Raw genomic sequence first — 14,104 nt, 5'->3', positions numbered from 1 at the left:
GAGGCAAAGGTGTCATGTCTTTAGATGAGATGGCGGCTATCATTTTGATGGAGTAGACTTTGGCAATCCGACTACGAACGTGCGAGGACGTCGCGCCTTAGTAATCGCTAAACCAATTTCAAAAGGTTATTGACCACGCCAGAGCACAATCAACCTGACCACGAAAATTTATTTCCTGTAAGCAAACGAAGAACAAGTAAGAAACTGAAATTGCAATCTTGATATCGCGAATATAAGAGGAAAGCTTTATTAATGAAGGTGAGGTTCTGTGACGTCTTGGTCTGTTTGTTGGACACAAACGAAGTACGCGAAGTTGCAGCTATGGCGAACTTTTAATCTAAAAAAGCCCAAGCAAAAAGCTACTAGATGGATCTACTTATATAGTAGCAAAGGGTGGCGGCCAAGGAGGTGGGAGGACGTCCCAAGTCAGCCTAAAACTAACCCTAGGTCGTACAAGGTCCATGGGCCCAAGTGGAGGTGATGCAACACCTTTGGACTTGTAGTTTGACCCGGATTCTGCTGCAGCGTCAGATTGTTTCGTCGATAACTCAACGCTCCGGACGAATTTGAAAAGGTGAATCCAATTGGGTTGGAAAGAGCACGAAATCTAATTACCAACAAACAGTGAATCATCCAATTCAGAGTCCATATGAAAGAGTTCTTGCCGTTTTGAGTCAGGTATGTTTGTGCAGTCCGAATCTGAGTTCAGAACGTGAGAGACTTGGACTCTATCTTCTATTGGCCTAAAAGTAACGTGAGAGGACTTTTTGAACAACACATAAACTTCTCTTCTTGCCCTTACCGTCATATGTGGATTGTACAAATGTCCCATACACCTGCAATTAGACATGACACAAAAGTTTGTGAAGTAATTTTGTCCTGGATGACATAAATAAATTATTGCATAGTTTGCATTATAAATCACCTCACAAATATATATGTATATAATATTTTTGGTCGTAGCTAAGGTAGTCATGTCCTCATCATTCTCCCCTTCTTGAAAACAAAGCCGTCCTCGACGTTGCTTAATCTAAAATGTGGCTAACAAAAGACACAAGGTGTACATGTCTCTTCGAACTATCGATTTGGTTTGGCCAACTAGATTGGTTTTTCTTGCAGTGGGAGAAGTGCTTAGTTTTGGGTTCAATCTTGCGGTGCTCGATCCTAGTGACAGAAGGGGAACCGACACGTATTGTATTATTGCCATTGAGGATAAAAAGATGGGGTTTTCATCATATTGTTTGAGTTAATTCCTCTACATCATGTCATCTTGCTTAAGGCATTACTCCGTTCTTTATGAACTTAATACTCTAGATGCATGCTGGATAGCGGTCAATGTGTGGAGTAATAGTAGTAGATGCAGAATCGTTTCGGTCTACTTGACACGGACATGATGCCTATATTCATGATCATTGCCTTAGATATCGTCATAACTTTGCGCTTTTCTATCAATTGCTCGGCAGTAATTTGTTCACTTACCGTAATATTTTTTATCTTGAGAGAAGCCTCTAGTGAAACCTATGGCCCCGGGTCTATTTTCCATCATATAAGTTTCCGATCTATGATTTTAGTTTCCGATTTACTTTCTTTGCAATCTTTTACTTTCCGTTTTATAAACCAAAAATATTATTTTACCGTTTATCCATCTCTATCAGATCTCACTTTGCAAATAACCGTGAAGGGATTGTCAACCCCTTTATCATGTTGGGTGCAAGTTGGTGTTTGTTTGTGCAGATATTCGGTGGCTTGTCATGTTGTCTCCTACTGGATTGATACCTTGGTTCTTAAAACTGGGGAAAATACTTACTCTACTTTGCTGCATCACCCTTTCGTCTTTAAGGGAAAAACCAACGCGAACTCAAAAGGTACCAGGAAGAATTTCTGGCGCCGTTGCCGGGAAGATCTACGCCAAGCCGAGACATACCAAGTACCCATCATAAACTCTCATCCCTCGCATACATTATTCGTCATTTGCCTCTCGTTTTCCTCTTCCCCACTTCTAAAACAAATTTCGAAAAGATTCGCCTTTTCTTCGCTCTTCTTCCGTTCGTCTTCTCTTTCTGCCTTTTTTGCTCCCATGGCTAATCCTCCCATCCTTGTTAACACTCCCAATAATGAGGTTCTCAACTTTAAACAAAGGGAAGGATAGAATTTAAAAGATGCTTGGTATAGAATTTGCAATGCTGAAAATAGATCTATTCAAAAGCAATCTACTTCCGTTCTTCTTCGCAATTTCTATGTAGGCATTACTCCTCGGAAAAGATATGTTCTAGATACCATTACTGGGGGGAATTTCTTGGGGAGCCATACTTTCGACTCTTACAATGCCATGATAGATTTGCTAGGCCCACCACCTCTTTTGGTTAATGGAACTGTTTTAACCTTGGAACATGTAATGCAAAGATTGGATATTATTGAAAATAAAATTGCTACTGTAGAGTTGATTGAAAATTTGGATAAAAAGATTCATAAGCAGATTACTCAATATGGATCTAAGGTAGTAGTTACTCTAAAGAACCTTAAGGAAAAGGAACCCATAGTTAATGAAAAGATAGATCAAGACTTTGCTAGAATTGGCAAACTAGAAGATATTATTACCAACTTGGGTTCCGTCTTTTCCTCCGTTAAAACTACTCCAAATCTTCCTCCTAAGACTGCTAAGCTTGCGTATGTTCCAAAAAATAAGGGTGAATCTTCTAGTAAAAACAATGAAGATCTCAAATCAATTAGTGTTCACCCCGATTTTCTTGATATTATTAAGGAACCTATTGTCACGAATGAATTTCTTGATTTCTTGCCTAGGAGTTTGACCTTTTATAAAACTAAAGAATCCCCCAAGATTATAATTGAAGAATTGCATACCGAAGATGAGAATACTTAGATCTATTTGCCTAGCTAGGGGCGTTAAACAATAGCGCTTGTTGGGAGGCAACCCAATTTTATTTTTGTTTTTTGCTTTTTATGTTCTATTTTGCAATAAATAATTCTGCTAGCCTCTTTTTAGATGTGGTTTTATGTTTTAATTAGTGTTTGTGCCAAGTAAGACCTTTGGGACAGCTTACGGTGATAGTTGATTTGATCCTGCTGAAAAGCATAAACTTTTGCGCCTAGGAGATTAGTTTGCATTTTTAACAAAAGCGCGCGATAAAATACTGATTATTTTTGCAGAAGATTAATAAACAAAGTGTCTAGGACTTCCTAACTTCTTAGGATTTTTGGAGTTACAGAAGTATTCGAAATATCCAGATTACTAAGGACCATTCTGTTTTTGACATATTCTGTTTTTCGCGTGTTGTTTGCTTATTTTGATGAATCTATGGCTAGTATCGGGGGGTATGAACCATGGAAAAGTTGGAATACAATAGATATTACATCAATATAAATAAAGAATGAGTTCACAATAGTACCAAAAGTGATGATTTATTTTCTTATACTAACGAAGCTTACAAGATTTTCTATTGAAGTTTTGTCTTGTGAAGTTTTTAAGTTTTGGGTAAGGATTTGATAGACTATGGAATAAGGAGTGGCAAGAGCCTAAGCTTGGGGATTCCCAAGGCACCCCAAGGTAATATTAAAGGAGGCCAAAGGGCCTAAGCTTGGGGATGCCCCGGGAAGGCATCCCCTCTTTCGTCTTCGTCTATCGGTAACTTTACTTGAGGCTATATTTTTATTCACCACATGATGTGTGTTTTGCTTGGAGCATCTTGTGTGATTTGAGTCTTTGATTTTCAGTTTGCCACAATCATCCTTGATGCACACACCTTTTGGGAGAGACACGCATGAATTGTGATTTATTAGAATGCTCTATGTGCTTCACTTATATCTTTTGAGCTAGGCAATTTTGCTCTAGTCCTTCACTTATATCTTTTTAGAGCACGGCGCTGGTTTTCTTTTATAGAAATTGATGAACTCTTGTACTTCACTTATGTTATTTTGAGAGTCTTTAGAACAGCATGGTAATTTGCTTTGGTTATAAAATTAGTCCGAATATGATAGGCATCCAAGAGGGATATAATACAAACTTTCATATATAGTGCATTGAATACTATGAGAAGTTTGATTCCTTATGATTGTTTTGAGATATGAAGATGGTAATATTAGAGTCATGCTAGTAAGTAGTTGTGAATTGGAGAAATACGTGTGTTAAGGTTTGTGAGTCCCGTAGCATGCACGTATGGTGAACCGTTATGTAACGAAGTTGGAGCATGAGATGTTTTTTTGGCAGTCTTCCCTATGAGTGGCGGTCGGGGACGAGCGATGGTCTTTTCCTACCAATCTATCCCCCTAGGAGCATGCGTGTAGTATTTTGTTTCGATGACTAATAGATTTTTGCAATAAGTATGTGAGTTCTTTATGACTAATGTTGAGTCCATGGATTATACACACTCTCACCTTTCCACCATTGCTAGCCTCTCTAGTACCGCGCAACTTTGCGGGTACCATAAACCCACCACATATCCTTCCTCAAAACAGCCACCATACCTACCCATTATGGTATTTCCATAGCCATTCCGAGATATATTGCAATGCAACTTTCCACAGTTCCATTTATTATGACATGTTCCATCATTTTTTATACATGTTGCTCTTGATTCATTGCACATTCCAGTACACCGCCGGAGGCATTCACATAGAGTCATATTTTTGTTCTAGTATCGAGTTGTAATTTTCGAGTTGTAAGTAAATAGAAGTGTGATGATCTTCATTATTGGAGCATTGTCCCATGTGAGGAAATAAAAAAGAGAAAGGCCCAAAAAAAGAAAAATGAGAGAAAAAGAGAGAAGGGACAATGTTACTATCCTTTTTGCCACACTTGTGCTTCAAAGTAGCACCATGATCTTCATAATAGAGTCTCCTATGTTGTCACTTTCATATACTAGTGAGAATTTTTCATTATAGAACTTGTCTTGTATATTCCAATGATGGGCTTTCTCAAAACGCCATAGGTCTTCATGAGCAAGCAAGTTGGATGCACACTCACTTAGTTTTCTTTTTGAGCTTTCATAAACTTATAGCTCTAGTGCATCTGTTGCGTGGCAATCCCTACTCACTCACATTGATATCTATTAATGGGCATCTCCATAGCCCGTTGATACGCCTAGTTGATGTGAGACTATCTTTTTGTCTTCTCCATAGCCACGGTCTATTCCACCTATAGTGCTATGTCCATGGCTCACGCTCATGTATTGCATGAAGGTTGAAAAGATTTGAGAACATCAAAAGTACGAAAACAATTGCTTGGCTTGTCATCGGGGTTATGCATGATTTGAATATTTTGTGTGATGAAGATGGAGCGTAGACAGACTATATGATTTTGTAGGGATAAGCTTTCTTTGGCCATGCTATTTTGAGAAGACATAATTATTTGTTAGTACGCTTGAAGTATTATTGTCTTTATGTCAATATTAAACTTGTGTTTTGAATCTTACGGATCTGAACATTCATGCCACAATAAAGAGAATTACATGGATAAATATGTTAGGTAGCATTCCACATCAAAAATTTTGTTTTTATCATTTACCTACTCGAGGACGAGCAGGAATTAAGCTTGGGGATGCTTGATACGTCTCCAATGTATCTACAATTTTTGATTGTTACATGCTATTATATTATCTGTTTTGGATGTTTTATATGCATCAATATGCTATTTTATATGATTTTTGGGACTAACCTATTAACCTGCAGCCTAGTGCTAGTTTCTGTTTCTTCCTTGTTTTAGAGTTTCACAGAAAAGGAATACCAAATAGAATAGAACTTTCCCGATGATTTTTCTTGGACCAGAAGACACCTAGGAGACTTGGAGTGCAAGTCAGAAGAACCACGAGGCGGCCACAAGGGTGGAGGGCGCACCCAAGGGTAGGGCGCGCCTCCAACCTTGTGGGCCCCTCGGTGACCCTCTGACCTAGATCTTCCTCCTTTATATTCTCATATGCCCCGAAAACTTCCAGGGGAGCCACGAAACCACTTTCCCACCGCCGCAACCTTCCGTACCCGTGAGATCCCATCTAGGGGCCTTTTCCGGCATCCCTCCGAAGGAGGATTCGATCACGGAGGACTTCTACATCAACACCATTGCCTCTCCGATGAAGCGTGAGTAGTTTACCACAGACCTACAGGTCCATAGCTAGTAGCTAGATGGCTTCTTCTCTCTCTTTGATTCTCAATACCATTTTCTCCTTGATATTCTTGGAGATCTATTCGATGTAATACTCTTTTGCGGTGTGTTTGCCGAGATCCGATGAATTGTGGATTTATGATCAGCTTATCTATGAATATTATTAGAATCTCCTCTGAATTCTTATATGCATGATTTGATATCTTTGCAAGTCTCTTTGAACTATCGATTTGGTTTGGCCAACTAGATTGGTTTTTCTTGCAATGGGAGAAGTGCTTAGCTTTGAGTTCAATCTTGCGGTGCTCGATCCTAGTGACAGAAGGGGAACCGACACATATTGTATTGTTGCCATCGAGGATAAAAAGATGGGGTTTTCATCATATTGTTTGAGTTAATTCCTCTACATCATGTCATCTTGCTTAAGGCGTTACTCCATTCTTTATGAACTTAATACTCTAGATGCATGCTGGATAGCGGTCGATGTGTGGAGTAATAGTAGTAGATGCAGAATCGTTTCGGTCTACTTGACACGAACGTGATCCTGTATTCATGATCATTGCCTTAGATATTGTCATAACTTTGCGCTTTTCTATCAATTGCTCGGTAGTAATTTGTTCACCCACCGTAATAATTTCTATCTTGATAGAAGCCTCTAGTGAAACCTATGGCCCTCGGGTTTATTTTCCATCATATAAGTTTCCGATCTATAATTTTAGTTTCTGATTTACTTTCTTTGCAATCTTTTACTTTTCGTTTCATAAACCAAAAATACCAAAAATATTACTTTACCCGTTTACCGTTTATCCATCTCTATCGGATCTCACTTTGCAAATAACCATGAAGGGATTGGCAATCCCTTTACCGTGTTGGGTGCAATTTGGTGTTTGTCTGTGCAGGTATTCGGTGGTTTGTCACATTGTCTCCTACTGGATTGATACCTTGGTTCTCAAAACTGAGGGAAATACTTACTCTACTTTGCTGCATCACCCTTTCCCCTTCAAGGGAAAAACCAACGCAAGCTCAAGAGGTAGCATCATCCATTTTTACTTCCCTTGGTTTTTGCACATATGACACATGTATACATGAGTAACTTTCATATTTCATAAAATCTGAAGCCAAAATATTATCACAAGTAGAAGGCATGAAAATATTGCAACTCAGTTTGCACATATAAGTGAAGCTCTTATTCATTTCAAAAGGTTGATAATGTTGATCATTAAACCGTCCCAACATTGGTGAATAAACCTTACTTGCATAAAATTTACATGCTACAACATGCTTAAATAAGCAAACATGCAATAAGTCATTGGTCACAGAATCATCACCAAGATTAGAGGTCATATTAAAATGATTAAATATTCGTTCTTTTGCATCGACACTTAATTCAATGGGTGCACTCAAAATTGTTGGTACTTCAACTGTTTTATCACATGACGCATTCATGACAGTAACACGATTCTCTAAAATAGCTGGTGTGCTCAAATCAACAGGTAACTCAACACATGATGTATTCAAGTTAACTAGGCATGCATCATTCTCATGTGAAAGTGGAAAATCTGTACCTTTGTCATTACCTCGTATGATCAACTCAGACGATGTAGGCACTCTTGGTGGTGATGTGTCACATGATGGAGATGATGTAGTCCTCGCAACAACGGATGTGGTTGTCATAGTATGCCTACTAGTTGAAGAAACATGCTTGTTCTCCTTGTGGGCAACACGTCGGTTTATTTCCTGTTCAACTTTGCAAGCAAGACGAAACAAATGGTCCATAGGATAACACTCTTCATGAATTAGTATCTCTTGAATATCATGGTTTAATCCTCCCCAAAATCTATCCATAAAATCTTCTTCACTTTCTTCTAAAAATGAGTGCAACAATGTAGTTTGTAAATCATCATAGTATTTTGTTACTGTGTCAGTGCCTTCTTTTAAATGTTGTAATTTTTTAACCATGCCACGAGTATAATAAACATCAATGAATCTATCTCTCATGACAAGTTTTAAATCATCCCAAGTAGTAGGTATAAGATCATGGTTTAACCGACAATATTCACTCCACCAAACTAAAGCAAAGCTACTGAAAGTACTAACCGCGGCTTGAAATTTTCCACGCTCATCAAAATTATGGGAAGCAAATATAGCATTTATTTCGTATTCCCATTCAATATATAAGTCGGGCCTAAAACGACCAGTAAATGGTGGCATGGAAACATTAACCTGATTATGTGCATTCTGATGTTGTTGCTCCTCTTGTGACAGTTGTTGTATTTTCTTAGGTAATGACAAATCTCCCACGATCGATGAAGCCCAACAACTAAAAACTCCAAAACCTGCCATATTTAGTAGAAAACAAGAAATATAATCCAAGAATAATGTTCATATGAACTACTAGGATGTGATGTAAAGCGCTCACAGTAAAGCAAATATCAATATCTCACAAGTTCTTACCAAGCAGTGGGTGGTGACATGCAACCAGCGGAGTCAAATAATTCTGAAGATTGAGTAAAGCGATTGCCAGGGGAACATACGTATACATGATACGTCTCCAACGTATCTATAATTTTTGATTGCTCCATGCTATTATATTATCTATTTTGGATGTTAATGGGCTTTATTTTACACTTTTATATCATTTTTGGGACTAACCTGCTAACCGGAGGCCCAACCTAAATTGCTGTTTTTTGCCTATTTTAGGGTTTCGAAGAAAAGGAATATCAAACGGAGTCCAAACGGAATGAAACCTTCGGCAACGTGATTTTCTCAACAAACATGATCCAAGAGACTTGGAGTGGGCGTCAAGAAACAAGGGAGGAAGGCACGGGGCAGGGGGCGCGCCTACCCCCTGGGCGGGCCCTCCACCCTCGTGGGCCCTCCGTTGCTCCACCGACGTACTTCTTCCTCCTATATATATCCACGTACCCCCCAAACATCCAGGAGCACCACGAAAACCTAATTCCACCATCGCAACCTTCTGTACCCGAGAGATCCCATCTTGGGGCCTTTTCCGGAGCTCTGCCGGAGGGGCATTGATCATGGAGGGCCTCTACATCAACTCCATGGCCTCTCCGGTGATGGGCGAGTAGTTTACTTCAGACCTACGGGTCCATAGCTAGTATCTAGATGGCTTCTTCTCTCTCTTTGGATCTCAATACAAAGTTCTCCTCAATCTTCTTGGAGATCTATTCGATGTAATCTTCTTTTGTTGTGTGTTTGTTGAGATCCGATGAATTGTGGGTTTATGATCCAGATTATCTATGAACAATATTTGATTCTCATCTGAATTCTTTTATGTATGATTGGTTTATCTTTGCAAGTCTCTTCGAATTATCAGTTTGGTTTGGCCTACTAGATTGATCTTTCTTGCAATGGGAGAAGTGCTTAGCTTTGGGTTCAATCTTGCGGTGCTCGATCCCAGTGACAGAAAGGGAACTGACACGTATTGTATTGTTGTCATCGAGGATAAAAAGATGGGGTTTATATCATATTGCATGAGTTTATCCCTCTACATCATGTCATCTTCCTTAAAGCATTACTCTGTTCTTATCAACTTAATACTCTAGATGCATGCTGGATAGCGGTCGATGTGTGGAGTAATAGTAGTAGATGCAGAATCGTTTTGGTCTACTTGTCTCGGACATGATGCCTATATACATGATCATACCTAGATATTCTCATAACTATGCTCAACTCTGTCAATTGCTCGATAGTAATTCGTTTACCCACCATAATACTTATGCTCTTGAGAGAAGCCACTAGTGAAACCTATGGCCCCCAGGTCTATCTTCCATCATATTAATCTTCCAACACTTAGTTATTTCCTTTGCTGTTTATTTTACTTTGCATCTTTATTTCTCTTTATCATAAAAATACCAAAAATATTGTCTTATCATATCTATCAGATCTCACTCTCGTAAGTGACCGTGAAGGGCTTAACAACCCCTTTATCGCGTTGGTTGTGAGGTTCTTATTTGTTTGTGTAGGTGCGTGGGACTTGAGCGTGATCTCCTACTGGATTGATACCTTGGTTCTCAAAAACTGAGGGAAATACTTACGCTACTTTGCTGCATCACCCTTTCCTCTTCAAGGGAAAACCAACGCAGTGCTCAAGAGGTAGCAAGAAGGATTTCTGGCGCCGTTGCCGGGGAGATTCGCGCCAAGTCTAGTCAAGATTTGACTGCCAACAACAAGTCATTTCTGGCGCCATTACCAAGTACCCATCACAAACTCTTATCCCTCGCATTACATTATTTGCCATTGGCTCTCGTTTTCCTCTCCCCCACTTCACCCTTTACGTTTTATTCACCCTCTCTCCGTTCCCCTTCTCTTTCCCTATTCGCCTCTTTTCTGCTTGCTTCGTCATTATGGCTAGTCCTTTATCTACTCTTTTGTCTCCTGAGAATGAAGTTCTTAATTTTAAACAAAGGGAGGGAGAAAATCTAAAAGATGCTTGGTACAGAATTTGCAATGCGCAAAATAGATCTACTGGGAAGCAATCTACTTCCATTCTCTTTGCAATTTTTATGTAGGCATCACCCCTTGGAATAGATATATTCTTGATACCATTATCGAAGGAAATTTCTTGGGTAGCCATACTTTTGATTCTTATAATGCTACGATAGATTTGTTTGGCCCACCACCTGTTTTGGTTAATGGAACTATGTTAACTTTGGAACATGTGATGCAAAGGCTTGAAATTATTGAGAATAAAGTTGCTACTGTAGAGTTGATTGAGAATTTGGATAAAAAGATCCACAACCAAATTACCCAATATGGATCTAAGATCGAGAATTTGGAAAAAGAACCCATAGTTAATGAAAGAATAGATCAAAATTCTACTAGAATCGATAAACTTGAGGGAATTATCACCAACTTGGGATCCGCTTTTTCTTCCGTTAAAAATACTCCAAATCCTCCTACTAAAATTTCCAAGCTTGTTTATGTTCCTAAAAATAAGGGTGAATCCTCTAGTAAGGAAACTACGGATTTAAAATCAATAAGTGTTCATCCTAATCTTTTTTCTATCATTAAGGAACCATTTGCTACAAATGATTTTCTTGATTTTGTGCCTAGGAGTTTGATAATTAATAAAAAGTAAGAAACTCCTAAGAATTAGAGGTGTCTCATTGAAGAATTACCTACCAAAGATGGCAATACCTAGATCTATCTTCGCTTTTATGCCTAGCTAGGGGCGTTAAACGATGGCGCTTGTTGGGAGGCAACCCAATTTTATTTTTATTCCTTGCTTTTTGCTCCTGTTTATTAATAAATAATTTATCTAGCCTCTGTTTTGGTTGGGTTTTTTGTGTTTAATTAGTGTTTGTGCCAAGTTGAACCGATGGGAAGACTTGGGGAAAGTCTTTTTGATCTTGCTGTAAAAACAGAAACTTTAGCGCTCGTGAGAACTACTGCCATTTTATTTGGAAGGTGCTATTTAGTTAATTCTTTTTGCAGATGATTAATAGATAAATTCCTCACGTTCGGCAATTTATTTTAGAATTTTTGGGGTTTTAGAACTTGCGTTAGCTACAGATTATTACAGACTGTTCTGTTTTTCCGTGTGTTGTTTGCTTATTTTGATGAATCTATGGCTAGTAAAAGAGTTTATAAACCATAGAGAAGTTGGAATACAGTAGGATTAACACCGATATAAATAAAGAATGAGTTCATTACAGTACCTTGAAGTGGTGTTTTGTTTTCTTTCGCTAACGGAGCTCACGAGATTTTCTATTTTGAGTTTTGTGTTGTGAAGTTTTCAAGTTTTGGGTAAAGATTTGATGGATTATGGAACAAAGAGTGGCAAGAGCCTAAGCTTGGGGATGACCATGGCACCACAAGGTAAAATTCAAGGACACCAAAAATCCTAAGCTTGGGGATGCCCCAGAAGGCATCCCCTCTTTCGTCTTCGTCTATCGGTAGCTTTACTTGGAGCTATATTTTTATTCACCACATGATATGTGTTTTGCTTGGAGCGTCTTGTATGATTTGAGTCTTTGCTTTTTAGTTTACCACAGTCATCCTTTTTGTACACACCTTTTGAGAGAGACTCACATGATTTGAAATTTATTAGAATACTCTATGTGCTTCACTTATATCTTTTGAGCTATATAGTTTTTGCTCTAGTGCTTCACTTATATCTTTTAGAGCACGGTGGTGATTTATTTTATAGAAATAATTGTTCTCTCATGCTTCACTTATATTATTTTGAGAGTCCTTTAGAACAACATGGCAATAATAAAAACTTTCATATAAGTGCATTGAATACTATGAGAAGTTTGATACTTGATAATTGTTTGGAGATATGGAGATGGTGATATTAGAGTCATGCTAGTTGAGTAGTTGTGAATTTGAGAAATACTTGTGTTGAAGTTTGTGATTCCCGTAGCATGCACGTATGATGAACTGTTATGTGATGAAGTCGGAGCATGATTTATTTATTGATTGTCTTCCTTATGAGTGGCGGTCGGGGATGAGCGATGGTCTTTTCCTACCAATCTATCCCCCTAGGAGCATGCGCTTAATACTTTGTTTCAATAACTAATAGATTTTTGCAATAAGTATGTGAGTTCTTTATGACTAATGTTGAGTCCATGGATTATACGCACTCTCACCCTTCCACCATTGCTAGCCTCTCTAGTATCGCGCAACTTTTGCCGGTACTATAAACCCACCATATACCTTCCTCAAACAGCTAACATACCTACCTATTATGGCATTTCCATAGCCATTCCGAGATATATTGCCATGCAACTTTCCACTGTTCCGTTATTATGACATGCTTCATCATTGTCATATTGCTTGCATGATCATGTAGTTGACATCATATTTGTGGCAAAGCCACCATTCATAATTCTTCATACATGTCACTCATGCATCATTGCACATCCCGGTACACCGCCGGAGGCATTCACATAGATTCATATTTTGTTCTAAGTATTGAGTTGTAATTCTTGAGTTGTAAGTAAATAAAGTGAGATGATCACCATTATTAGAGCATTGTCCCAAGTGAGGAAAGGATGATGGAGACTATGATTCCCCCACAAGTCGGGATGAGACTCCGGACGAAAAAAAGAGGCCAAAAAGAAAAGAAAAGAAAGAAGGCCCAAATAAAAAAATGAGAGAAAAAGAGAGAAGGGACAATGCTACTATCCTTTTACCACACTTGTGCTTCAAGGTAGCACCATGATCTTCATGATAGAGAGTCTTCTATGTTTTCACTTTCATATACTAGTGGGAATCTTTTATTATAGAACTTGGCTTGTATATTCCAATGATGGGCTTCCTCAAATGCCCTATGTAACGCCCCATATGTAACTAGCCATATTTGTATTCCAACTCTTGCCATTTTTGGCTCTAAGTTATGATATTCCCTCGTGGTTGGATTTTGTCTTCGTTTTGATTTTTGTCCATGTCATGCATCTCATATCATGTCATCATGTGCATCGCATTTGCATACGTGTTCGTCTCAAGCATCCGAGCATTTTCCCCGTTGTCCATTTTGCATTCCGGCACTCCTACGTCCTCTGGCGTCCCCTTTTGCCTCTTTTTGTGTGTGGGTGTTAAACTTTCTCGAAATGGACCGAGATTTGCCAAGCGGCCTTGCTACACCACCCGTAGACCGCATGTCAAGTTTCGTACCATTTGGAGTCTGTTTGATACTCCAATGGTTAACCGAGGAACCGTAAAGGCCTCGTGTCTGTTGCAGCCCAACACCCCTCCAAAGTGGCCCAAAACCAATCCAAACCCCCTCCATCCTCTCGACCGTCCTATCACGATCGCGTGGCCGAAAACCGCACCTCATTTGGACTCTCCTAGCTGCCAGAATCTATAAATAGCCCCCCCTCCAAAATTCGCGGTCCCAAAACCCTAGACCTAGTCCCTCTCCGCGCCGGATACGTCCGGACGGCGCCGGACGCGTCCGTCGCCGCGCCCCGTCCACTCACGCGCCGCCACCCATCGCCTCCGCCGCCTCCTTCCACCGCGGCCTGC

Source organism: Triticum dicoccoides, chromosome 7A, assembly GCF_002162155.2.
Source record: "Triticum dicoccoides isolate Atlit2015 ecotype Zavitan chromosome 7A, WEW_v2.0, whole genome shotgun sequence".
Lineage (NCBI taxonomy): Eukaryota > Viridiplantae > Streptophyta > Magnoliopsida > Poales > Poaceae > Triticum > Triticum dicoccoides.
The sequence above is the reverse complement of the archived record's forward strand: the minus strand, read 5'-3'. Positions refer to the sequence as shown.